Here is a 24,734-nt window from a genome sequence, read left to right as displayed (position 1 = left end):
TTTGTTTCTTCGTTTTTCAAATCTTTGACTTGATTCTTGGGATCCTCTTGTCTGCTGTTGGGTCTCTGTATATTATTCTTTATTTCAGTCAGTGTATGCTTAATTTCTAGTTGGTCTTTTTTCATATCCTTCAGGGTCTCACTAAATTTATTGGCGGTTCCCATAAAATTCTTGAAAAACCTTATAAACATGGTTTTTAACTCTATATCCAGTCATTTGCTTTCCTCCATTTCTGTCATTTGTGACCTGTTTCTTTGTCTCCACATTTTTTATGCTCCCCTGTGTTGGTAGAGTGGTTTTGTGTGCTAGGTGTCCTATAGGGCTCAGCCTCCCCAAATACCTGAGGTGGACCCTCTTGGTGCACCCCCTTGTGGGCTTTGTGCACAGTCTTGTTATAGTTATGCCTTGATTGTTGTAGGTATCACTGGGAGGAATTGACCTCCAGGCCAATTGGCAATGAGAATCAGCTGTGTCTACAGTGGGAGAACTTCTGTGCTGAAGACACCCTTCTGGGGCAAGACTTGCTTCAGTGAGGCTTTGGTGCTCACTGAGTCTGCTCCCTGAGTGTGTCCCTTATGGATCTGAGGAGTTGTAATCTGGATGGTCCCACTCTAACCACTGGGTACACTGGCTCTTGGATCTAAGGAGGTGCTAATTTAGTCTCTCCCAGCAGGAGCTACGGAGAGATCTGCAGATTCCCCTTCCTTTTTTGGAGTTTGGAGGTGCCCAGATGAGGCCCAGCTGTGAAGCAATGCAAGCTGCTTTAAGGCCTTGGGCCTTCTCTTGGAAGTTCTGGGTCTGTCTGGCCCAGCTGTAATTTGTTAGGTAATTTTCAGTTTGCAAAGGGCCAGGGCATTCATATGCAAAAGCCTCTGCTGCAGCCTGGGTGGGGCAGGGTCTCAAGGAATCAACAGGGCGGAGCAAACAGCCATGGCTGATCTTCAGCCCTGCCCTAAGGGGCTGGGTGTCTCAGTGTCCCGGTAATTTAATTGCTGCAAGTACCTCTGAGAGAAAGCTGCCCTCGAGTTCTGAGTTCTGCCCACTGCCAGACAGTCCAGTTTCTCCCCCTATGAGTCCTGGGTCCCCAGAGACTTCCCGGAACCGGAGTTCAGAGCAGTCGGGAGCTTGTGACTCCCTCCTGATTAAAAAAGACAGCCGTGTCCTCAGGTACCAGCCCCTTTCCGCGCGCTCGAGCCTCTGTACCTTTGCACTTTACTTCCGCAGCTCCTGACTCTCAGTGTGCTTTTCTCTTTCCTTCTAGTTGTAGAATTTCCACTCCTCCAGCCTTCCTGTAGTTCTGGATGATGTCCGTTCTGTCTTTTTGTTGTATTTGTGAAGTTGTTGTAGGAGGCAGCAAGTTCGGTGTTTACCTATGCCGCCATCTTGGTTTCTCCCAAAATGTCTTATTGAAACCATTTTATATTCTGCTGGTGTCTTCATTAATTAATGAGTTGAATAAATTTTGCACATGCTCATTTTATATTTGTATGAGTCAGTTCTTAAGTTACAAAAATTATATTTTATCACTGCACATGAGATATAAAGGTTAGTAATACTAAAATCATAACAGATACAAAAATCAAATGTGAGTCTTAGGAAGGTGGGAGATAGTGAAGATACTGAAGTTGAAAGGAGTGAGAGAGTGCACCTTGGTACTCAGCCAGGGAAGAATATGTCAGACAAAAACATCCATTTGAATGTAAGATGGAGTTCCAATAGGTACATGAGTGTTATCTTGGGCTAATTATGTTCCTTGTCATATCACCAAGGAGCCATGAAGGAATTTTAAACAATTATATATCTTTATCACCATGTATCTGTTTATACCTGAAATTTTCTTCATAAGAGGGAAAAACTGTAATCTAATATATGGAAAAATAAATTTTTTTTTTTGTTACACTAAAATTAGCTAATACTAAATGAACCATTTTACTAAAGAAAGTGGCAGAGAACTTTAGGGAGAACTAGAGTGAAAGGGGAGGGTTTGGAATAAAAGAATGAAAAAAGGGATAAGAGAGGATATTTGAGAAACAAAAGTCAGTTTTCATGCAATACTTTATCTTCAAATCTTCACTTTCATATGTATTTTTATTCCTTTTTTTAAATAGGGACTTCATTATTGAAAGAGTTTATTTTCAAATAACTTATTAAATGAGGCATTTTTCTTTTTTTCGAAAGTACCAGGGGACCCAAGTTCTAGTCACAACATCAACCACTTGCAAAGTGTGTTGTTGGTCAGAGTCAGAGACAGTATATTATTTCCTTACCAGGCTATTTTATTTTATTTTTTAAAAATAATTTTTCTTAGTATTTAATTACAGTGGACATACAATATTATATTAGTTTCAGGTATACAACATAGCGATTAGACATTTATATAACTTATTAAATAACCACCTGGTAAGTCTAGTACCCATCTGATACCATACAAAATTATTACAATATTATTGACTATATTTCCCACAGTTATATACCTGCAACTGCTTTTATAACTGACAATTTGTACTTCTTAATCCCTTCCCCTTTTCACCAATCCACCAAAACCCCCCATCTGGCATCTATCAGATTATTTTAAAGAATGAGTAGAACTGTTAGCAGTGGAAAAAGTGGCACCAGGTGTTAGCGATGAGTTAGGCCTGACCCCCATTCAGCATCCTCAGTATTTGAGTTCTGGCTAAGAAAGAATTCAGAGGCAAGACTCAAACTATAAAAGAAAGTCACAAAGGTAGGAGAAGTGAACTGTAGATTACAGAGGCAAAAGAAGGGCCCTTGGAGTTTAGGAGAGAGAGAGACAAAGAACAAAGAAAACATGCTGTGAGGACAGAAGAGGGGGAAAGATTCCAGTGTGCTGAGGTCGGGGGAGTGCTCCATAGAGGGAGCTGTGCTGGGTACCTGTACCAAGGGCTTTTATCTGGAGGTCTCAGGGGAGAATTCCATAGAACTTTCATCAGCTTTCCAGGTGTACCCCTCTCATGATCTCCTGATTGGTCAGTGCCAAGGAGCCATTAGTCAATGCAGCTTGTCCTGATATTGGCCATGGGATTATTCTGTCTGATTTTTCTGCTTTTCTGGGCCTGGAGGTGAAACACAGCTGACACAGATGTCATCTTCCAAGGGTTAGTGCTTAAGAGAGTGGTCATGCAAGGGTTCCACCCTGGTGACCCTCTGCACCTGGTCTATCATTCCTACTCTGTTCATGTCTATATAACTGCCTGCTACAGAAATATCTACTTTAACTTCTGGGTCAGGTTCTATTTAAGGGTAACACTTTTTATTCTGTGTTGTTTTCTTAAAATTTTACTTGTGAAAGAAAATGTTGCATTAATAAAGAAAAATAATATGGGCAATTGTTCTCATTTCAAAGGAGTTTTCACTTTTTAAATAAATTCATAACTTAGGTCCTTTAAGTAGCAATTTTTTTTCAGTACATCTGAAATATGAATTTATGTAAATTAAAGGAGGAAAATAGGTATCTAGGAACACACCTATTATGTAATTTGAGTTACTGCTGGAACCTTTCTACTGCCATCATGATAATTAGATGAAGAGTCCCTGTTTCACATTAGTAGGCATCTTCAGTTTCTGGAATGACACCAAGAAACAGATGGAATAAAAGCAGTAGAGTCCTTGCTTTTTCCTTTCTCTGATCCCCTCCTGTTTACACCCCTCCCTCCTCTTTCTAGTATTCTCTCTCTTTCTCTCTCTCTCTCTCTCTCTCTCTCTCTCTCTCTCTCTCTCTCTCTCTCTCTCTCTCTCTCTTTTCCTTCTAAGCTGTGTTCATGGGGAGGCAGTTCCAATGTGTTGCAGCTAAGATGACTTGCTCCTGCTCCTGCTCCTGCCTGGGAAAACATTCCTTTGGGGATTGTGAGTTCTCTCCATTAGCCAAGGTAGAGTCAGTCGAGTCATAGTCATCCTGCCTAATTCTAGGGTGTTGAAAGAATGGTTAGCAGTCTGTCACTTAGGGTATTATTCAGATTTATGTTATTAAAAGGCTCTGACCAGGCACCCTAGAAGGCCAGTCTGTGAAATCTGGATGGCAGCCACCGCGAAAGGGTGCTGAGGGCCTTGAACACTCCCAGAAAGACCAGTCGGCTTGGGTCTGTCTCTCAGAACTGTGGAAAGCAGGAGCCACAGACAGTTGGAGAAGTTCTCAGGAAGCTTGGGAAAGGATCAGACTGAGGAGGCTTCATTCCTTGCAGACCTCCCCTTCCATCCTTCACCTCCAATTAAATTTGCATACTGATTATTATGTGGCCACACCCATGGTCAGGTGAATGTCCAGTCAGATGGAGTGTGGAAATTATTGACCTGTTATTATATCCTTCCATGAGGAGAAGCAGTAAATTTCTCATCCAGAAATCTAGTTGGGTGGGATCTCAGTTAAGCAAATTACAACAAAGATTTATCCTACTCCTAGTCTAATCGGAAATTCGGCCATCGGGTTCTTGGCAGGGAAGACATGGAGTTAAATGTGACGACAGACTGAGAAGCTTCAAGCTCTGTTGGTATAGCAAGTAGGGGGGAAAGGCAAGAAAAGCACTTCCTCAACCTCTACCCAGACTGTAAATTTATTTTGTGTCTTTTAAATAGGTTGTTCAACTTTTCTGGTAAAATGACAAAATGAGATTTTCAAATCTTTCTTTCACATTTCACAAATATGAATGGTACCAGATTTACCATTAAGAAAAAAAAAATCACAGTTGAGTTTCCAGACTGTACCTTTTTTTCCTTTTTTCATTAATGGGTTCTTTCCAAGTCAGGAAATCAACAGGAGAGAAAATTTATAGCTAGTCTAAGTTAAAGAATGCTCTTTTAGCACTGGATTTTCTTTTCTGCTTTTAAATATCCCCATTTGTCTTCACATTTTCTTTTCCAAATCTCTCCCCATCCTATTCCACGCAGTCGATGCTTAATATGCTAGCCCTTAGGAGAACAGAAGGCTTTCTCCAGAGAGAGTCACAGAGCTGTTCTGTGTGACTGCCAGAACCACTGACCTGAGCCCTCCCCACACTGCCAGGATGCAATCTGTCTCCAGTCCCATGCAGACGAGGGGCCCAGGGGCACTTGGGAGTGGACTGGCTTTCTCCTTCCAGAATTGAAAGATGGCTTCAAAGATTGAGCAAAGTCTCTGGATATATATATCTCTGGATATATATATATATAATAATTTCTTTTTTAAATAAGGTTATCAGTGGAGGTGACCAATGGGAAAAGATACTAGCTAGGGACAAAGTTTTTCTTCGCAATTTCTCTCTTCACTCCAGACCCTCTTCTCATTCTGTTAAAATCAAAGGATTTTTATTTTACATAAACAATTTGTGTTGCTTCTAATAGTATGTGCTGAGATGATTCAGATAGGGCTCTGATCTTATATTTATACAAGCTATTATGCATAATTATATAAGGTAAGCTTTTAAAAAGAAAAGGAAATAAATATATACTTTAATACATTTTTGTCTCTTAGTACCTTGGAATTGTGAAAGGTCCTAGAAAGAAGAGGACATTATCACAGACCTCAAGAACTTTCTTTTTTTTTAAAAAAAAAATATATATTTTATTGATTTTTTACAGAGAGGAAGGGAGAGGAATAGAGAGTTAGAAACATCGATGAACGAGAAACATTAATCAGCTGCCTCCTGCACGCCCCCTACTGGGGATGTGCCCGCAGCCAAGGTACATGCCCTTGACCGGAATCAAACCTGGGACCCTTGAGTCCGCAGGCCGATGCTCTATCCACTGAGCCAAATCGCTTAGGGCTCAAGAACTTTCTTTTTATTCATTATTCTTTTGAATTTAAAAATGTAAAAAAAACCAATAAAAGTGTTAGTTTTTTTTATATAATCATATCTGCTAGTATGAGTAAGAGATGAGGAAATGGGCATTTGAAACACTGCTTTATGAGGATAAGTTGCATAGATTTTGGGGGGACAATTAAAAATACACATACAATTTATAGATGAAATGACATCTGGAGTTTGCTTTTAAACTACGCAGTAAGGACGCAGTTGGAGAAAAGTTGAGTGGGAAGAATAAAACAAGATTGACTCTATATTAATACATTACGTACTGCATAGAAATCTCTAAGACATACGCCAGGGACCGCACGTTTTTCGGCAAACTGCACGTTATTTAAATCATCATAATGCATCTTAGGTGTTGTTTTTCAATAATTATAACATTTTTATTTACAAAAACAATTAAACAATTAAAGTTCCTAGTACTTTTTTAACGTATGGTACTGCGTAAAACTTTTTCCTCTATGAAGAGGGACCAAACAAAATTTACATAAGTATCTAGATTTGCTCCTTTTTCCATGGGCGTGAAACACGAGAAAACTCCTGAGCGGTCCTTAACAGATGGCGCGCAAAACACAAGAAAACTCCTGAGCGGTACGAAATGTGTTAATAATGTTGAAATTCACTAATGAATGCATGAAGATACCTTAAACTATTTTTTCTAATTTGTATGTTTTTAAGTTTTCATAATAAATGCACACATCTTTTCATGCATATGTTTACTCATTAAACACATTTCTCTGTGCTGGGCACAGTTCTAAGTGCTGGGGATATAGGAGAGTACAAACATCTCTTCTCTCAATGAGCTTAATTCTAGGGGCAAGAAAAGGACTGTAAAGATGTAAAAAAATGAACATAAAATATAGCAAGTGTTGATTATTGCTATAAAAGAAGGGGTAGGTTAAGGAAGTGTTGCAGGTGGAATTAGGGACATTTTCAAGACAAGGTCCCTATGGGAAGTCTCTCTGATAGTATGACATTTTAGCAGAGATATAAGAAACAATCTCTGTGCATATCTGGCAGAAGAACATTCCAGAAACATTTCAGGATAAGTAAACAGGATGTGCAAAAGCCCTGAGGTAAGAGCACAGTGGTATGTTTAAGAACTAGCAAGGACAGTCTGTGAGGCCAAGAGGCCAAGAGGGTGATGATATGAGAATACAGAGATACTCAGAGGCAAGATGACTTAGAGCCTTGCAGGTCATTGTAAAGGTACTGGCATTGTTCTGAATGAGATGGGAAGCCACTAGAATTCTGAGCAGATGGTTGGTAGAATCTGGATACAATAAGAAGTATCTCTTGAGGAGGGAGCGAGTAAGAGTGAAAATAAAACTGCTGAGAGGTATTTCTCTCATGTAGGAGAGAACTCACACTAGAAAGAGTTGTTGAGAAGCCACTGGATTTCTGTGCATTTTGATGGTAGAGTCAACAGGATTTCTTGATAGAGTGGATATTAGTATGGGAGAAAGAAAGATGGCTCTAGAGTTATTGGCCTGAGAAAACAGACAAATGTGTACACAAAATTGCAAATGTATAGTAGCCATCTACACATCTATGGTTAAATGAAATCAAGGGTTAGGTTTTATGTATGTGAAAGGAAAGTTAACTTTAGGTTGGGCTGTTGAGTAAGCAGTTGGATATATAGTCTGGAGTTTCGGGAGAGGTACAGACTGGATGTATAAATTTGGAAGGAGATGGTATAGAGATAGTTAAAGTCATGGAACTAAAGGAAACCACAAAGAACAAGTATAAATAGAGAAGAGGTCCAAAGACCAGGGCACTTGCAACTTCAATGCTAGAGTTTAAGGAAGGTAAAGAAGGGTTAACCAGCAGAAGAGGGTGGAGAATTACAAACGATGCATGTCCTCAGTGTTTCAAGAACTAATGACAGATGCACTGGCCAAGTGCTGCTGATAGAGGACTGAAGTCTGCACTTTGGATTTGGTGGTATGGGATGCATTGCTGTTCGGTGATAGTGGTGGGGCAGAAGCGTGACTGAAGTTTTTCAGGATAAAGAAGGAAGAGAGACAGCACTGACAATGGTAATGACACAACTCATATAGGGAGTTTTGTTGGAAAGGGGATGACTCATCCGCATGGCAATGAATTGATGGCACACTCAACTTAGGTAATTTGGGATTTCAGTAAATGGACCGTTTACAAAGATTTGGACAGAGTAGGGAAACCACAAGGAGTAGTGCATTACCATGTGGCTACCTGACAGTGGGCTATATTACCACCCTAGGCCTAATGAGGCGAGAAGAGGGAGTCATTACTAGAACCTGGAGAGAGAAAAGGAGAAGAGCTATATGGAGAGGACTGCCTTACAGGAATTGTGATGCTCACTGGAGGGATGTGCTTAGGCCCTGGCAAACCTTCTAGGGAAAGGAGGAGTCAAATGAGTATATACTCCAACCTCACTCTCTTCTCTCCATCTCTCTAAAATCTTGCTTCATGCCTCAGTGGCTGAATCCAGCCACAAGCAAGAAGGCAAGAGAGCTTGTCATAAAAGTCTGTACAGATCCATCTCCTGAGACATAGAAGTATAAGAGTAGATATGGAAGATTCCCAATACAAAGAAGATCAATCAGAAGTGGACAAGTGACTGGAGGGAAGATAAGGGTTAAGAGAGCAAAATTTGATGGTACCAGTTATTCCACTTTCAGGGATTTCTCCTAAGGATATAATAAAAGATACACAAAAATGTTAGCTATAAATTTACATCTCCTGGATTGCTAATAGTAATGTAAAATGGAAATCTTATAAATATTTATCCACCTAGTGAAGTTCTATGTAGCAGTTAAAAGTAATCTTGTAGAAGAATATAGAATCTACACTAATAAAAGACAAAGATGCTAATTGACTGTACCTTCACTATGCCCACCAGCCAATCAGAAGAGTATGCAAATTAACCCAACAAAGATGGCGATTAATTTGCATACACAGGCACCTAGGGAAGACTGAAGACAGTGCAGAAGGAAGCCAAGCACTGCAGAAAGGAGCCAAGCTGCGGAGAAGGGAACGGATTGGAGGTAGCAGAGACGGGAGCGGAGCTGAGGCAGAGGACATGGGAGGGAGCGAGATGGTGGACACGGAGGGAGGTGAAGCAGAGGATATGGGAGGGAGCCGAGGTCGCGGGGAAGGGAGGGAACAAGGCGGTGGAGATGGGAGGAAGCGAGGCAGTGGAGAAGGGAGGGAGCAAGGCAGTGGAGCTTCTCTTCTCTGCTTGTAGTAATCTTCTTGCAAGGGACCTCTAGTGATATAATAATCATGATAAATTAGTAATTAAAATAAACATTTTATTTTGTAAGTGCATCATGTATTATGATACCAAATTTTCAAGAAGAAAAATACATCTGCTTACCTGGAAACAAAACTGGAAGTATTTATACCAAGTGTTAACTGTCATTTTCTTTGAGTAATGATATTTCATGAAATCTCTTTTGTTTTTTGCTCATGTTCTTCATTGTGAAGAGTACATGATGGCCCACTTTTCTTCTATCTTAATGCACTGTCCTCCTTCCTTATATCATTGGAATCCCAGGTTGACCTACTTATGCTTCTTGCTCCTATTCTACAGATGCGTCATCTTACTTGAAGTTCCAAGGCATCTATGCGGAGCCTTAATCACGTTTTACTTTGGCTCCCTCTGTTTTTTTTTTTTTTTTTTTTTTTACAGCAAAAATCACATACTTAAGTGTCTGGTTGCCACACATCCTCTCAGTAGGGAATGAACTGAAGGAAATATCAATTCCAATTCCATGCAGAGGAACTGGAAACTTGCTGGAGTCACATAGTTGCTGATGCTGGGATGGATATTAACTATAGGTCAGACGTAGAGCTGAGAGAGGAAGCAGACAAAATATTGCCATGGCTAAAGTCCATCTTGTGGACACTCTGTGGAGGTGGTTGATGGAAAGGTAAATGGTGATTGTGATGAAACTACATCAATTATCAGTTAATAATCTTTACTTCAATAAAGAGAAGTATGTATTAAACACCTGTTCTGTGTTGAATGTTAGGTTGGCAATTACTGGGGAAGAATACAGGAAGTGGCTTTGGTGCTCAAAGAACTTATTTAGCTGGACATAAAGTTAATACATGAACCAAAATGAATAATAAAGTAAGACATAATTATAAAATTTCTTTCAGGCTATAAATTCTATGCAGCTCAGAGGAAACAAGGAGGATGGCATTAATTAGGAGAACTAATTAATTAATTAGTTCTTGATCTGATCTTTGAAGGCAGAGTAGGACTTGAAGAGTCAGAGAAGAATTTCGTTGGGAAACTAAATAACCAAGGTCTTATAAGGGCTGGATTGAGGGCTCAAGAAGCAAGAGAGGGCAGGGAAGATGGCAGATAAAAATTTTTAAAAGCCCCACAAAACTCAACTTTCCCAAATTAACATGTATGTATCAGAATACTCCTGTCCTGGGGGGAAAATTACATCCTTCAGCCAACTGACTGTAATGTGACATGAGAATTAATTAAAACAAAGCAAAGCAAAGGAAAACAAAACAAAAAACCCCTTTGGAGAAAGACAGCCACTTGGTGGGGAGGGGATTTAGTTTAACAGGTCATTGAACAAGTTAGTAAACATGAATTTTAGTCCCCATAATGACTCTTTTGATATCAAGTCCGTTAACCACTTTGATGTTACACCAGGGAAGACCATTACATATGGAATGAGTGCCCTATGCTAGGCCTCTGTGTACATTGTAGAAGTCATTTTTTTTTCTTTTAAATCTACATCATACAAATGAAGAAACGGATCCTCAGAGAAGTCAAGAAACATACCTAAAGATACACAGCTAGAAGTGGAAGGGTTGTGCTGTAAACTTAAGCCATCCGACTCCATGATGCTACAGTGTCTCAAATAGGCTTGGTTTCAGAATGTCAAAGTGTTTCATGGTATGCAATAAACACACATATGGGGAGATTTACATGAATTCCTCCTTTTCAGACCCTCATAGGTTTCTGTTTTCCCATCTTGTGTTAGGGCATGACTTCAATCATACCATAGCTGCACGTTTCACAAGAGAACTCCTTGAAAACTGAAGTATCTGTTTTCAAATAGCCCTGAAATTCTAGAGGCCAATATGTCTTCTACGAGTGAAAGCTCTTGGCCCAGGACCCAGGCACAAGAGTCTCCTGCTATGTGCTTCCATGGAAACGGGTCAGGGATGTCCACAGCTACAGAGCAGAGGAATGTAGCCCTTGGAGAGATAGTAAGGGAGGGTGAGAAGCAACAGAAAGAAATGGCTACGTTTCAGTAACCTGCAGGACATGGAATTCACAGGAAATAATTTCTTCCCTTGTGGGAGCTGAGGCATTCCAGTAAATCTGAGTGCCTGTCAGAGAGGCAGCCACTCCTAGGCTTGCTGATTACATTCACAGTTAAAAAACTGACAGACAAACAAACAAAACCCACCAAAATACACCCACCCATTATAGCTCTGACTTTGAAAATATCTTACAGGGCTCTTTGCAAGTGTCTCCTCTACAAAACATTGACTCTTCACCGAAAATCCCTGCAGACCACAGAGATAAGCCGCCTGTGTAGACACAAAGTCCTTTTCCCCCAAATGTAGATGGAATGGGACTTGGGTGTGTTAATCAATTTCTACGTACTCAGATCTGCCTGGAAGGTTGAGTAATTCCTAACAACATCACCCTTTACCTTGGATTCACAGAAGGCCATTCATATTACGTGGGGGTTTTAAGCCTGGTGTCTGATTGGTTTGGTTAAGTCAACTGAAAGGCAAACTATTCAGAAACCCAGAAGAAACTGGTGTAGACTTTTGAAAGCTCCTTGTGAAATGATGCTGGCTCTTCTGGGGGTGCGTTCAGCCAGCTGGGAAGGCACGGCAGCCCGGTCTTTTCCCTTTGCAGAACTTGGAATTTTAGAAATCTCTGATGTGTGGAAGGGGAAAAATGGCACCTGGTGCAAAAACAATCTGTAAAAAATATATGTCTGTTACATACATATTCTCTTCAGACTAGAAATAGTGCCTTGATGTAGTTCCCTTAGTCTGAGAACCCATCAACTGCTATTCCACACTGGAAATCTCTATCCAAATGAAAAGAGTAATCTAATGCTTTCATTGGCCACCTTTCAGCTTCAGAGTGACACCCTCTTTACATTATTCCCAGGCCCCCTGTTAACATTTTGGAGGCCAGGTAAGCAGGCTACACATTTAGTTTTGGAGATGGAGTTTTTTTCCACAGCTTTGAAACCACAGCCTTTCCTCTCTTTATCTCCCCATTCCTTCCTCACAAGTCCTTCCCTTTCACCCTGTCTCTTGCAGAACACCCTTCACTCCATTTTCTTTTTCTCGGTTCTTACCTTTCTTTCTCCTTTCCTTCCTCCTTTTTTCTTTATGTCTTTCCTCTTCCCAGTCTCTCTCCATTCTTTTCTCCTTCCTTCTCTCAGAAACAAAAGTGATAAACACAAATAACTCATATCCACTGGAAAATTTAATGTAATAAAACAGTGGGTCCTAGCCAGGTTGGCTCAGTGGATAGAGCGTCGACCTGCGGACTGAAGGGTCCCGGGTTTTATTCCAATCAAGGGCACAGGCCCGGTTGCAGGTTCGATCCCCAGTAGGAGATGTGCAGAAGACAGCTGATCAATGATTCTCTCTCACCATTGATGTTTCTATCTCTCTCTCCTCCCTTCCTCTCTGAAATCAATAAAAATATATTTAAAAAACACACACAAAAAACCCCCAAAAAACAATGGAATGGCTTCCACATGGGCTGACTTTAACTTCAGTCCAGTTGTTTGGGTGTGATTTCTAAGCAGGACAGGCCCCAGTCCTATACCAGCACTCTTGCTTTTAGGTTGCTGTTCTAAAAGTGTTTACGTAGCAGTGGAATTGTAATCATTTAAAAATATTGTCACGAATCATTATCTTCATACAGGTTTAAGATTTGAGTTGGCAGAAGTCAATCTTTATAGACAGAGAAACTAAGTACAGAATGGTTGATGACCGAAAATCAGACCAAACGCTGTAACGATCAAGTCATCCACAAAACACTGCTAAATTCCTGTTATTTTTACAACATTGTAATAAGCAAGGTGAGGCATATAGCAAACATAGCATGGTTCCTCAACCTCAAGTAGCTTACGATCATGTTAGACATGACAGGAAAACGATACATAAAAAAATAGCTCTAGTTAATATTTATTGGGCATTTGCTAATTGTCAGCCACTGTAGTGAGCTTTTTCTCTGTGTCCTGTTCTGTAATTCTTGTAACGACTCTATAATGTGTGATGCACACCATTAGGATCCGCATTTATATGGATGAGGAAACTGAGGCTTAGAGATTAGGTTTCTTTCTCAAAGTCTCACAGCTAGCATGGGGCGAAGCTGGGACCTGGAGCAGTATAAATCGGTAAATGTTAAGTCCCAGAGGGGAGGGACAAGAGAATATTCTTAATGTTCAGAGCTGGGAAATGAACAGTGTACTGGGGAAGGTACAAAGACACGGCATCTCAGGACTGGAGGACATTTCAAGATTTGAATCTTCCCACCGGGGGAAACTGGGACCCAAGGACAAGGGATAACCTGCCCCAGAGCAGTGACATTGGTCATAGGTCGCCTCTGCACTCACAGTTATGTGACCTTGATAACTTATGTCAAGATTTTAAATCTTGATTTTAAATATCTGCCTCACAAACCAATGTATGTAAATAATAATAAAATCCAAATTATTAAACCTCTTTTATGTGTAAATATGAGGTAATAGATATATTGGTCTCTGCTCCACGTGGCTCAGAGCTCCTAAAATCCTTGTAATTTCCTAAGTGATCAGAACACTAGGAACAGCTCTTATTCTCATATTTGTCTTTGGTCCCACCCCTGACTCAGGGCCCCTGACACCCTGCATTTGTAGGCTGAGCAGGGGTTTAACTATCTAGATGGAGAAGGCTGGCTGGCGTTCCAGGGAGGGACACAGAGAGGATGGTCTCCTGAATCATATTTCAATTGTTTTTGGTATTGTTTTATTTTCACTAAGAACATTTTCTTAATATCTGATATGTCTAAAAATGGTTCCGGAGAGAGGAGTTTGGGGAAGGAGGAAGAAGAGGAGATTTGTAACTGTTCTGACCTCTGGCAGTTTGAGAGTTCTCACCCCCGTGGGACTTCTGGTCAGTCCAAGTCACCATTGCTCCTGTCTATCGGATGAAGTCCCCTGGATGTCAAAGGTGTAACTAAGGCCCAGTTATCATGGCTCAGTGGTTGAGCATCGACTATGAACCAGGAGGGCACAGTTTGATTCCTGGTCAGGGCACATGCCTGGATTGCCGGCTTGATCCCCAGTGTGGGATGTGCAGGAGGCGGTCAAGCTATGATTCTCTTTCATAATTGATGTTTCCATCTCTTTCCCTCTCCCTTCCTTTCTGAAATCAATAGAAAGAAATATATATATATTTATATTTTAAATATATACACACACACACACACACACACACACACATATACACACACATATATATATATATATATATATATATTTTTTTTTTAAAAAAGTATAACTAAGGACAGACAAGCAAGACTGAAATTAGGCTATGGTAGAAAGAGAAAAGCAATAGAAAAATATGTCAGCATGTAACCTAAAGCTTGGGAGCTGGAAAAGCCAAGCTTGTGGGATAAGCCCACCTAGTCTCCTTTCTCTGTGCTACCGTCAAACAGAGCACAGTTTTATATAGAATGTTTGGGGCAAAACTAGACACAAATAGTTCCGAGGATTAGCTTTGAATTTCCTGGATTTGGTGCGCATAAATCAGGGCCTTCATGCTATTTTAACACTTTTTGAAAACAAGATTCTTATGAATAAATGGCAAAAGTGGGTCAAGAAACGCTTTATTCATTAAAAAGTAAAATCTAGAACTTGGACTCATGCTCCCTAATTATGAAATGGGCAGCACTCTGTCCTGGTTTCTGATTGGCTGACATCAGTTTGAATGCAAAGCTTTATTTCACTGCAGAGTCCTGGCATACTTCACACATTAAAATTCTAAGCTGTCTAAGTAGGTGTGAAACTAATTTTGTGTTTATTTTTCAAAACCCACCTATGATCATTTAGAGCCATCCACTTCACTTCGGGAGGGTAGCACCCGGTTGTAGGTGGGCCCTGGGAGACAATAAAGGAGAGAAGAATTTCTCAATTGGCTTAAGCCAGAATATTTATTGCTTCCTGGAATAGTTGTAGCTACTTATCCATTTTTCCAGCCATGACTTTTCTTAATAAGAAGGGCTTTGAAAAACCTGCTAAATCTGGGCATAAAAGGAAGCAGAAGTTTTCCTAGAGCCGTGGAATTTTTTAAAGTCACATAGTAACCTTATTGATGAAACCAGGAAGAAAGCACTTTCAGATCAGACTGGAGGGAGGTTATTTACAAAACATAGGATTTTCCCAGCACACCAGGCACATTCTATGAGGTTACCTGCAGCATGAAGAAATATGCTATCACTGATTTGTAATCAAGTCGGACTGTCTTCTTCTGGGGAAATGTTAAATGGAATTACCAACAACTGATTCATGCAGAACCACCAGGAAGACTATTTGTGGAGGTCATTTGACACTTTTAAACAACCAAACAAAACACAAAACCCTACAAAAAGTGTGTGTGTGTGTGTGTGTGTGTGTGTGTGTGTGTGTGTGTATTTTCTGTTTGGATATACTGTATCTCCCTTGGATTAGTCTCATAAAAGCACTTTCTGGTTTATGAATATTTATCCTAATAAAATTTTGTTTTAAAATTTAGTGCCTTTTTTGGGCCACAGACAGTCTGATCAAATACACATTTTGGAAAAGCCATATTCATATTGACCATCATTAAGAACAGATGGTTTTATACCTTCACCCCTATGTTTTGTTGCAAAAGGAGGGCCTCTAACTCAAAATATGCTCATTGGAGATCTATGACCAAGGGAAGTATTGTTTTTCCTCTTGTTCTTTCTCCCAATCCCACTCCTTCCTTATAAGCTTAATTGAGTACTGAGAAAATAATTTGGAATCTTGTGAAATGTTGTAGAATAAAATGCTCCTCTCTAGACTGGTGATCTACTCATCTAGAAGTCACCATCCTCTCTTGGTGAGATCCTTAGAACAGAGCACTGATAAAAAAGAGGTTGAGTGTGGTCCATGCCTTCCTGCTGTTCTCCTCACACGGCTCAGCCTGACCAGGGTTCTGCCCCTCCATTTCATTAATGCTAAAACTCTATAGTAAAGCCGGGGCCCTCAGCATGGCACAGGCTATGTGGAACATACAGCCCATTATAGACAAATCAGAGACATCAACTTTGAATGGAAAGGGCTTGCATCGTGGCTAAATAATAAGATCGCTCTCACAGTGAGGACATGGTATCACGTGCAACTCCTTTTATCTCTTGACAAATATTATGGAGCATTTATCTAATGTAAATTTTTGCAGCGCATTAGGAAAAATTCCAAGATGTATAAGATACAAGATCTTCCTTCAAGAAGTTTTAAGAACAGTAGATGAGATGGTTCATGAACACCAAGAACCAAAATAAATGGTTATAAAATAGCTATTGTTAGCATAATCAAAAAGGCCGTAAGATTTAGGAAAATTCACTTTGGGCTAGGGAAATAAATCTTCACAGAATAAAGTAACAATTATGTTTTCCTTTATTAAACACCTGTTAACTAACATACACTGTGAAATCATTTTGCACATATTATCTCTTTTAATCTCATAGCAACCAGAGGAAGCAGGCTTTAATTATCCCCATGTTGACATATGAGGAAACGAATGCTTAGCCAATTTAAGAGATATGCGCAAAGTATATGGGTGGCAGAGGTGGGATTTGAATATCTAAGCATTCATATAGCTGTCTCCAAAGCCTATATTCATAATCACAAATTAACCCTGTGTTTTACATACCAATTATTTACCCGTTCCTCTAAGCTAGATAACAGTCTAGTTTTTCTTGTCTCTTTGTAATATGCTTACAAGAAGCAGCTTATGAGAGCACCCATCTGAAGGGCCAGATGACTCACTGAACAGGGGTAAGGAGAGGGCATGGAGCTGAGAGATGATAGGAGAGAAGCAGGAGGATCCCTGGATGCAGTGGCCTGAGTGAGGGGTACTGGTAAAGACAGGAGGATGCTGAATAAAAGGATCCAAGTGGGAATTTTGACAAATGTATGTGTAACTAAAAGAATATTAAAGGGTGGCTCTATTGTTGTAGGGCTCAATCTCACAATTACCCTCAGAGACCCTTAGAACATATATCCTGTTTCTTATAACCAAAGAGACATTAATAATAATAGTTCAATATTATTTGATTAGAGGGGAATTAGTTACTTTAGTTTTGTCCATGTGGGAATTAGGCATGAGTATTATATTTACCCCTTCTCTCTAATCTCTACTTCCATATATTTTGCTGATTTAAATCTGCACTTAGTGTCTATCAGTTAAGATCACAGAAGTGCTGGGGATGATATAAGGAAGGCAATGCTTTTTATTAAAGTATCAGTAGAAATGGGACTCCCTACAGGGTAGTCACTTATAAAGCTTTCCTGGAAGGATATCAGGTTCTCATCAGATTCTGGTATCTGAATGGACCATAGGGGCACACACCATCCTTGGAGGGATGACCCTTGGGGTATTTGTTGGGATAGAAGGTAAAGAGCAGCACAGTTGGAATCAAATGATCTGCATTTGAACCTCAGCCTTACAACTTAGCAGCTACCTAGACCTGAACATTTTCATGCACAAAATAATCTAAATGTCAGGGGTATTGCAAAGAGTAAAGGAGACAATGGATGTAAAAATACTTTGTAAGTTGCCAAGGCTATTCTAAAGGTTCCTACTGGAGTTCAGGATTCCCAGATAGTAGTCCCTCATCCGGCCTCCTAGATTCCAACTAGTAAAGATGAATCACTGGAACCAAGAGGGAATCAACAGTATTAATGGAGGTCCAATTATTCCCAGAGTGTGGCTACCAACTAAGGTTGCATTGAAGAATATATGGTGAGAACCTGAGGCCAAATCCGGGAGCCTTCTAATGTGGGCCCTCAAAACTCAACGTTTGAACCCATCTGCAGGGAGAATTGGGTTCTGCAAATCAGACTGTGGCCAGAGACATGAAGAGTCTTATTCTGTTTCTCCAACCCTGTGGAAGGTAGACCCAGGGCCCTGGACTCAAATGTTCTTTGCAAGAGAGGAGAAAATAGAGAGGTCTCTCTTATCTTCTGTTTGTTCCATGTGTCTGGCATCTGTGAGAGAGAGACAGGGTGGAGCATCTTCCTGCTTTTTGAGACAAAGTAGTGGCCTTCCCTAGGGAGAGGGAAAGACTGGTTCTCCCCTGCCAAGGCACGCCTCCAGTGAGATCTGCCCCGTGTAGCGGAGAGACCTCCTCTGGGGACGGCTTCTGGATTTTAGTTATTCTGGAGCATTGGATTCTTTGAGAATCTGGTAAAAAGAAAAAAAAATATTATCTCAGGAAAAAAACCCATTAAAATGCATTGAAGGATATTCTTATACAGAAAGTTCATAGACAAGGACCATAAACTCTCATTGGAAGTTGGATTTAAAATTGCAAGGCTATATGGATGTTATTATAATTTTTCCTTATCCCGAGGGAAGGCTAGGGCCTGGACTAGGGAAGACGAAATACTATTTGTTTATCAGAAAGCAAAGGTAAAAGTAAAAAGTTGTTTTAAAACTAAATAGATTCCTAATATATCAATGTTAGTTTTTTATTTTTAAGGGGTTTTATTTGATAAACCTAGCAAACTTACTCTATGTAAAAGAACACTAAGTGAATTCATGTTTAAAGTTACTTATTATCTTATTTAAATTATAATACCTTACTTTAGGGAGTAAATACTTGTCCACCTTAGTTAATTGACCATTGGAAGAGAAATTTATTTAGAAGGCAAGTCTTAATCTGAGTCATTGTTTTCATCTTCAAACTGAGGGATACATAGCAACTAACTTTATGGAACTTGGAAGATAACTGTCGTCACTTCCCCTTTGCGCCCTCCTTTCTTTTCTACTCTATCCTGTGGCTGTTCGTACCCAGAATGCAGCCTCAGGCAGTGACTATAGGTATGGGTCTTAGTAAAAAATGCTGAGTCAGCCCTAGCTGGTTTGGCTCAGTGGGTAGAGTGTCGGCCTGTAGACTAAAGGGTTCCAGGTTCAATTCAGGCCAAGGGCATGTGCCCAGATTGCAAGTTCTACCTGCGTCCCCCCCTTCCCCCCAATCCGCCCCTAGTAGGGGATGTGCACGAGGCAGCCAATCAATGATTCTCTCTCATCATTGATGTTTCTATCTCTCTTTTGCCCTCCCTTCCTCTCTGAAACCAATTTAAAAAAAATGTCGAATCAGTCCGGCCAGTGTGGCTCAGTGGTTGAGCATTAGCCTATGAATCAGAAGGTCATTGTTTGATTCCCAATCAGGGCACATGCCTGGGTTATAGGCTTCATCCCCAGTGTGGGGAGTACAGGAGGCAACCTATCAATGATTCTCTCCCTTCTCCTTTCCTCTCTGAAATCAATACAAATATACTAAAAAAAAAAAAAAGTTGAATCAAACTTAGTCTTACCTACCCCAGCTAACTCTCCACCTGTCAATCCCCCTTGTCCCCGCTGCCCCCCCCCCCCCCCCAACATGCTTCTCTACCCCTATGTCAGTGTCTTTGCCCACTGCAGCTTCCCTCTCAAAATCCATTCACCAGGACACTGGCTACTCAGGCTCACTAGAAAACAATCCCTTCACAGTTTAGTTCCTCCATCTTCTAAGACCTTACAATTCCAGGAGAGATCTTTGTCTTCACATTGAAGACTCCAAAGGTCCATGCCTCAAAAAAACAACAGAAAAAAAAAAGCTCTTTTCTTCAAAGCAGTATTTAAAGCTCTACCTCTGGAATAATAGCCTGCTTGCCCTTTAAGATGAGAGCATATTCAGTAATCCCAGAGAATAAGGTTTTATAAGGAAACAAAAATTTAAGAGAATAGTCTCAGCTAACACTCCTTATTACAAAATGTATTTCTGTGCACATCATGTTATAAAACTATTAAGGAACAGTAAGGTTCATAGATAAATTCTCAAATATAAATTAGATGTTAAAATAAAAATAATAAATTTCCCTGATGCTTTTTTTTACAACTTTAAGTTTCTATTCATTTAGATTAAAGACCAATTTCACTTTGGATTATTTCCCATGTAAAATTTTTGAAATCAAGATAGGTGAGCCACTCTGGGGTCTTGTTCAGGTTAATGGCTGCCTCACAGCGGTTGGCTGCACCTCATTTAGACGTTCATTCATCACATGTCTGATAATATATTTAAGCTGCATAGGCGCTGAACAAACTCATGAACTCTGAGGAATTTTCAAGGTAATGTATAATCATGTTCAATACTTTAAACAAACACAAAGTTTACTTTGTAAAATGTTGTCAACTTTGGAGTCAAAACTAATGACAAATCTTAAAATGATTTTCTTTGGCAACAATCTAAAATATATTTATATTGTTTAGCTAGTGCTACAAAATAGTTAGTGAATACTATTTATATTCTGGCATTATTTTGTTTGTATTTTACAAATATATTTTTAACTGAGATATCATTTTAGATTTAATTATTAACATCATTCAGTAGATAAAAATGATAAATGCATACTGATAAGTGAAGCTGAAAAATCAGAAGCTTTTGTTTTCTATCTCTCTAGCTATAAATCTATACAATATTTCCTATCATATCAGAAGACATTCTTCCTTTAAAAAATAGTGATATAGTCTTGATGGAATAAAGAGTTGATATTAATAAAAATTGGTTAGTACTGACTATTTCCTGTACTGACTTAAATTTATTTGGATGAACAATTCTCTCTGTCCACATTGGTAAAGTTTGTCCTCTTATTCTTTCTGACTATACTTATGGGACAACAACACACCTAGTTGAAAGATAAAAATTTGAAATAGGGTGTGTTTTCTTATTTCTTTATGTCTATCATTCAAATTTGTTTGATTACTTCTTAAATGGGTTCAATAGTAATAAAATGATAATTATTGCTTCATTTTACAAAGATTTTCTAATTTAACTCTCTGTGGAATAGATAATATTTTCATTTTTTAAGAGATAAGAAAAATTAGAATATTTGTCTTCTGCCCATTTTGAATATTGATTTGCCAATGTTTTCTTCCTGCTTCACAGGAATGCTTTCTATATAATATATATACTTATATAATTTATTTAAAAATCAAGAAGATATTGTGTATATATATCTTCTTGATATTAAATAATCATGAGGATATTATATATTATATATACACTAGAGGCCTGGTGAACAAAAATTTGTGCACTCGCAGGGGAGAGGGGGTCCCTCAGCCCAGCCTGTGCCCTCTCGCAGTCTGGGACCCCTCAGGGGATGACCACCTGCAGGCTTAGGCCCATTCCCCGGGGGATTGGGCCTAAGACGGCAATCAGACATCCCTCTGGCAGCCCGGCAGCCCTCGAGGGATGTCCACTTGCCAGCAGGGAGCAGGTCTAAACTGCAGTCGGACATCCTTAGCGCTGCTGAGGAGGCAGGAGAGGCTCCCACCACCACCGCTGTACTGGCAGCCATCAGCCTGGCTTGTGGCTGAGCAGAGCTCCTCCCATGTGAGAGTGCCCTGACCACCAGAGGGCAGCACCTGCATTGAGCGTCTGCTCCCTGGTGGTCAGTGTGTGTCATAGTGACCAGTCATTCCCAGTCTTTCTGCTGTTAGGGTCAGTTTGCATATTACCCTTTTACAATATAGGATTGAGGCCTGGTGCATGGGTGGGGGCCAGCTGGTTTGCCCTGAAGGGTGTTCCGGATCAGGGTGGGGGTCCCCACTGGGGTGCCTGGCCAGCCTGGATGAGGGGCTGATGGCTCTTTTTAGGCTGCCCACACCCCCTTCAGGGTCGGGGTCCCCACTGGGGTGCCTGTCCAGTCTGGGTGAGGGGCTGAGGGCCGTTTTCAGGCTGGCGGGTGACTGAAGCTCCCAGCCTCTCCTTTTTTTCTTTTTCCTTTTTTTTAAATTCTGGGATTTATTTACTTTCTATGGCTGTCACTGGAACTGAGAGCCGGCTTTAGCTCTGAGGCTGGCTCCAGCTTGAGGCCTCGGCTGCTGAAAGCAGGTATCTGGGCTTTGTTTAGCTTCTGTAATTGAAACACTGTTGCCATCACTGCTGCTCTAAGCTCAGAGGCTGGCTGGCTGAAAGCAGCTGTCTGGAGCTTGTTTAGCTTCTATAATTGCAACATTGTTTCTTAGACTGCAGCTCAGAGGCCAGCAGCGGCAGGTGGGGAACGTTGGCTTCCTCCATCACTGGAGCAAGCATGCCTCCTGTTCGCTTCAGCTGCCTGGCTGCTGGCCGCCATCTTGGTTGGCAGTTAATATGCATATCGCCCTGATTAGCCAATGGGAAGCATTCGGGGGTATGGTCAATTTGCATGTTTCTCTTTTATTAGATAGGATTAATATACATACATATATATGGTATCCCCAAAAATGTATACACACTTTGAATAAAGGCAGTGTTTGTACTTCAACTGTATTTTCAAACTTCCAATAGCATTTTCTTTTTTTCCCATTGATTTTTTAGAGAGAGTGGGAGGGAGAGAGAGACAGAGAGAGAGAGAGAGAGAGAGGAAGAGAGAGAGAGAGAGAAACATCGATCTTGGGGCCAGGGATCAAGACTGCAACTGAGGTAGGAATTGAATCTGTGACCCTTTAGTCCACGGGCCAACACTCTAACCACTGAACAAAACCAGCTGGGGCTCCAGGAGCATTTTAGGATGACTTTTCTTTGTTCAAAGTTTAGTCTGGCTGAAAATAAAGAAATATCAATTGAGCTATCAGCTGTCAAAGTGTGTATACATGTTTTTGGGACACACTGTATCTATCTATCTATCTATCTATCTATCTATCTATCTATCTATCTATCTATCTATCATCTATCTCTATCTATCTATCTATCTATCTATCTATCTATCTATCTATCTATCATCTATCTATCTCACACACACACACACACACACACATATACACAAACACAAGGTAAGAAGGGCATATTATAGACAACTTCATTACAGTAATTTTGACAAATATAAAATGGACAAATTTCCTTAAAAATCAACCTATCAATATTGACACAAGAAAAAATAGAAAAATATGAATAACCCTATATCTATTAATATAATCAAATCCATAATTTAACACCCCCCCCCCCAGAAAACTACAGGCTGAGGATGGCATCACCAAGGAAAGATTAATACATTGATACATCAGAAATCATTAAAATTAAAAACGTTATTTATGAAAAATACCATTAAAAATGTAAATATATATAATATCTTATATATATGCATATTTTATATATATCTTTTATTATATGCTAGAGGCCCAGTGCACAAAAAAATTTATGCACTCGGGGGGGGGGGGGTCCCCTCAGCCCGGCCTGTGACCTCTCGCAGTCTGGGACCCCTAGGGGGATGACCACCTTCTGGCTTAGGCCTGCTTCCTGGGGGATTGGGCCTAAGCTGGCAATCAGACATCCCTCTGGCAGCCCGGCAGCCCTTGGGGGATGTCCACTTGCCAGCAGGGAGCAGACCTAAGCTGCAGTTGGAGGAGGCAGGAGAGGCTCCCACCACCACCACTGTACTGGCAGCCATCAGCCTGGCTTGTGGCTAAGCAGAGCTCCCCAATGTGGGAGTGCACTGACCACCAGAGGGCAGCTCCTGCATTGAGTGTCTGCCCCCTGGTGGTCAGTGTGTGTCATAGTGACCAGTCATTCCCAGTCTTTCTGCTGTTAGGGTCAGTTTGCATATTATCCTTTTACTATATAGGATAGAGGCCTGGTGCACGGGTGGGGGCCAGCTGGTTTGCCCTAAAGGGTGTCCCAGATCAGGGTGGGGGTCCCGCTTGGGTGCCTGGCCAGCCTGGATGAGGGGCTTAGAGCCATTTTCAGGCTGGGCACACCCCCTTTAGGGTGAGGGTCCCCACTGGGGTGCCTGGCCAGTCTGGGTGAGGGGCTGATGGCCGTTTCTAGGCTGGCCGGTGACTGAAGCGCCCAGCCTCTCCTTTCTTTCTTTCTTTCTTTTTTTTTTTTTAATTCTGGGAATTATTTACCTTCTATAATTGAAACTTTGTTGCCGTCACTGGAGCTGAGAGCCGGCTCCTACTCGCTCCAGCTCTGAGGCCACAGCCTGCTGAAAGCTGTTATCTGGGGTTTGTTTAGCTTCTATAATTGAAATTTTGTTGCTTTTAGAGCTCAGAGCTGGGCCGCGGTAGGCGGAGAGCCTTGGCTTCCTACATCACTGGAGCAAGCAAGCCTCCTGCTCACTTCAGCTGCATGGCTGCCAGCCGCCGTCTTGGTTGGGTTAATTTGCATATCATGCTGATTAGCCAATGGGAGGCGTAGTGAAGGTATGGTCAATTACCATGTTTGTCTATTATTAGATAGGACTAGAGGCCCGGTGCACGGATTCATCCACTGGGGGGGTCCCTCGGCCTGGCCTGTGGGGATCAGTGGACCTCTGTGCTACCACAGCCTGGCCTTACCTGCCAGCTTGTTGGGCTTTACCCTGCTGTCCACATTGATCCCGCACAGCACAAAGTACACAAAGCGGCAGGCGGCTGGAGAGGAGCCCGAGCCTGGGCTGAGTGCTGCGCTGTTCCCGCTCATCCCGGCCCTGCTGCACCTGCTGCTTCCATGACTTGGGCTTGCAGGGGGAGTGTCCATGGGAGAGGCTCACGTCGCAGCAGCTGTGAGCCCAGCGTCTGGCACCCGTCTAGCACCTGTCTGTCAGCTGAGTGGCGCTTCCCCTGTGGGAGTGCACTGACCACCAGGGGGCAGCTCCTGCATTGAGCGTCTGCCCCCTGGTGGTCAGTGCACTTCATAGCTACCAGCTGGTCATCTGGTCGTCTGGT

The 24,734-nt window shown here is 41.2% G+C and overlaps 1 pseudogene; it reads right to left on the bottom strand.

The window, feature by feature from the left end:
• LOC118650407 overlaps window positions 1-24,489 on the bottom strand; it is a 159,526-nt pseudogene extending 135,037 nt beyond the window's left edge.
• Window positions 24,490-24,734: the final 245 nt, after the last annotated feature.

This window comes from Myotis myotis, unplaced genomic scaffold (genome assembly GCF_014108235.1).
Source record: "Myotis myotis isolate mMyoMyo1 unplaced genomic scaffold, mMyoMyo1.p scaffold_m19_p_3, whole genome shotgun sequence".
NCBI lineage: Eukaryota > Metazoa > Chordata > Mammalia > Chiroptera > Vespertilionidae > Myotis > Myotis myotis.
This window is presented reverse-complemented; position numbering and strand designations above follow the sequence as displayed.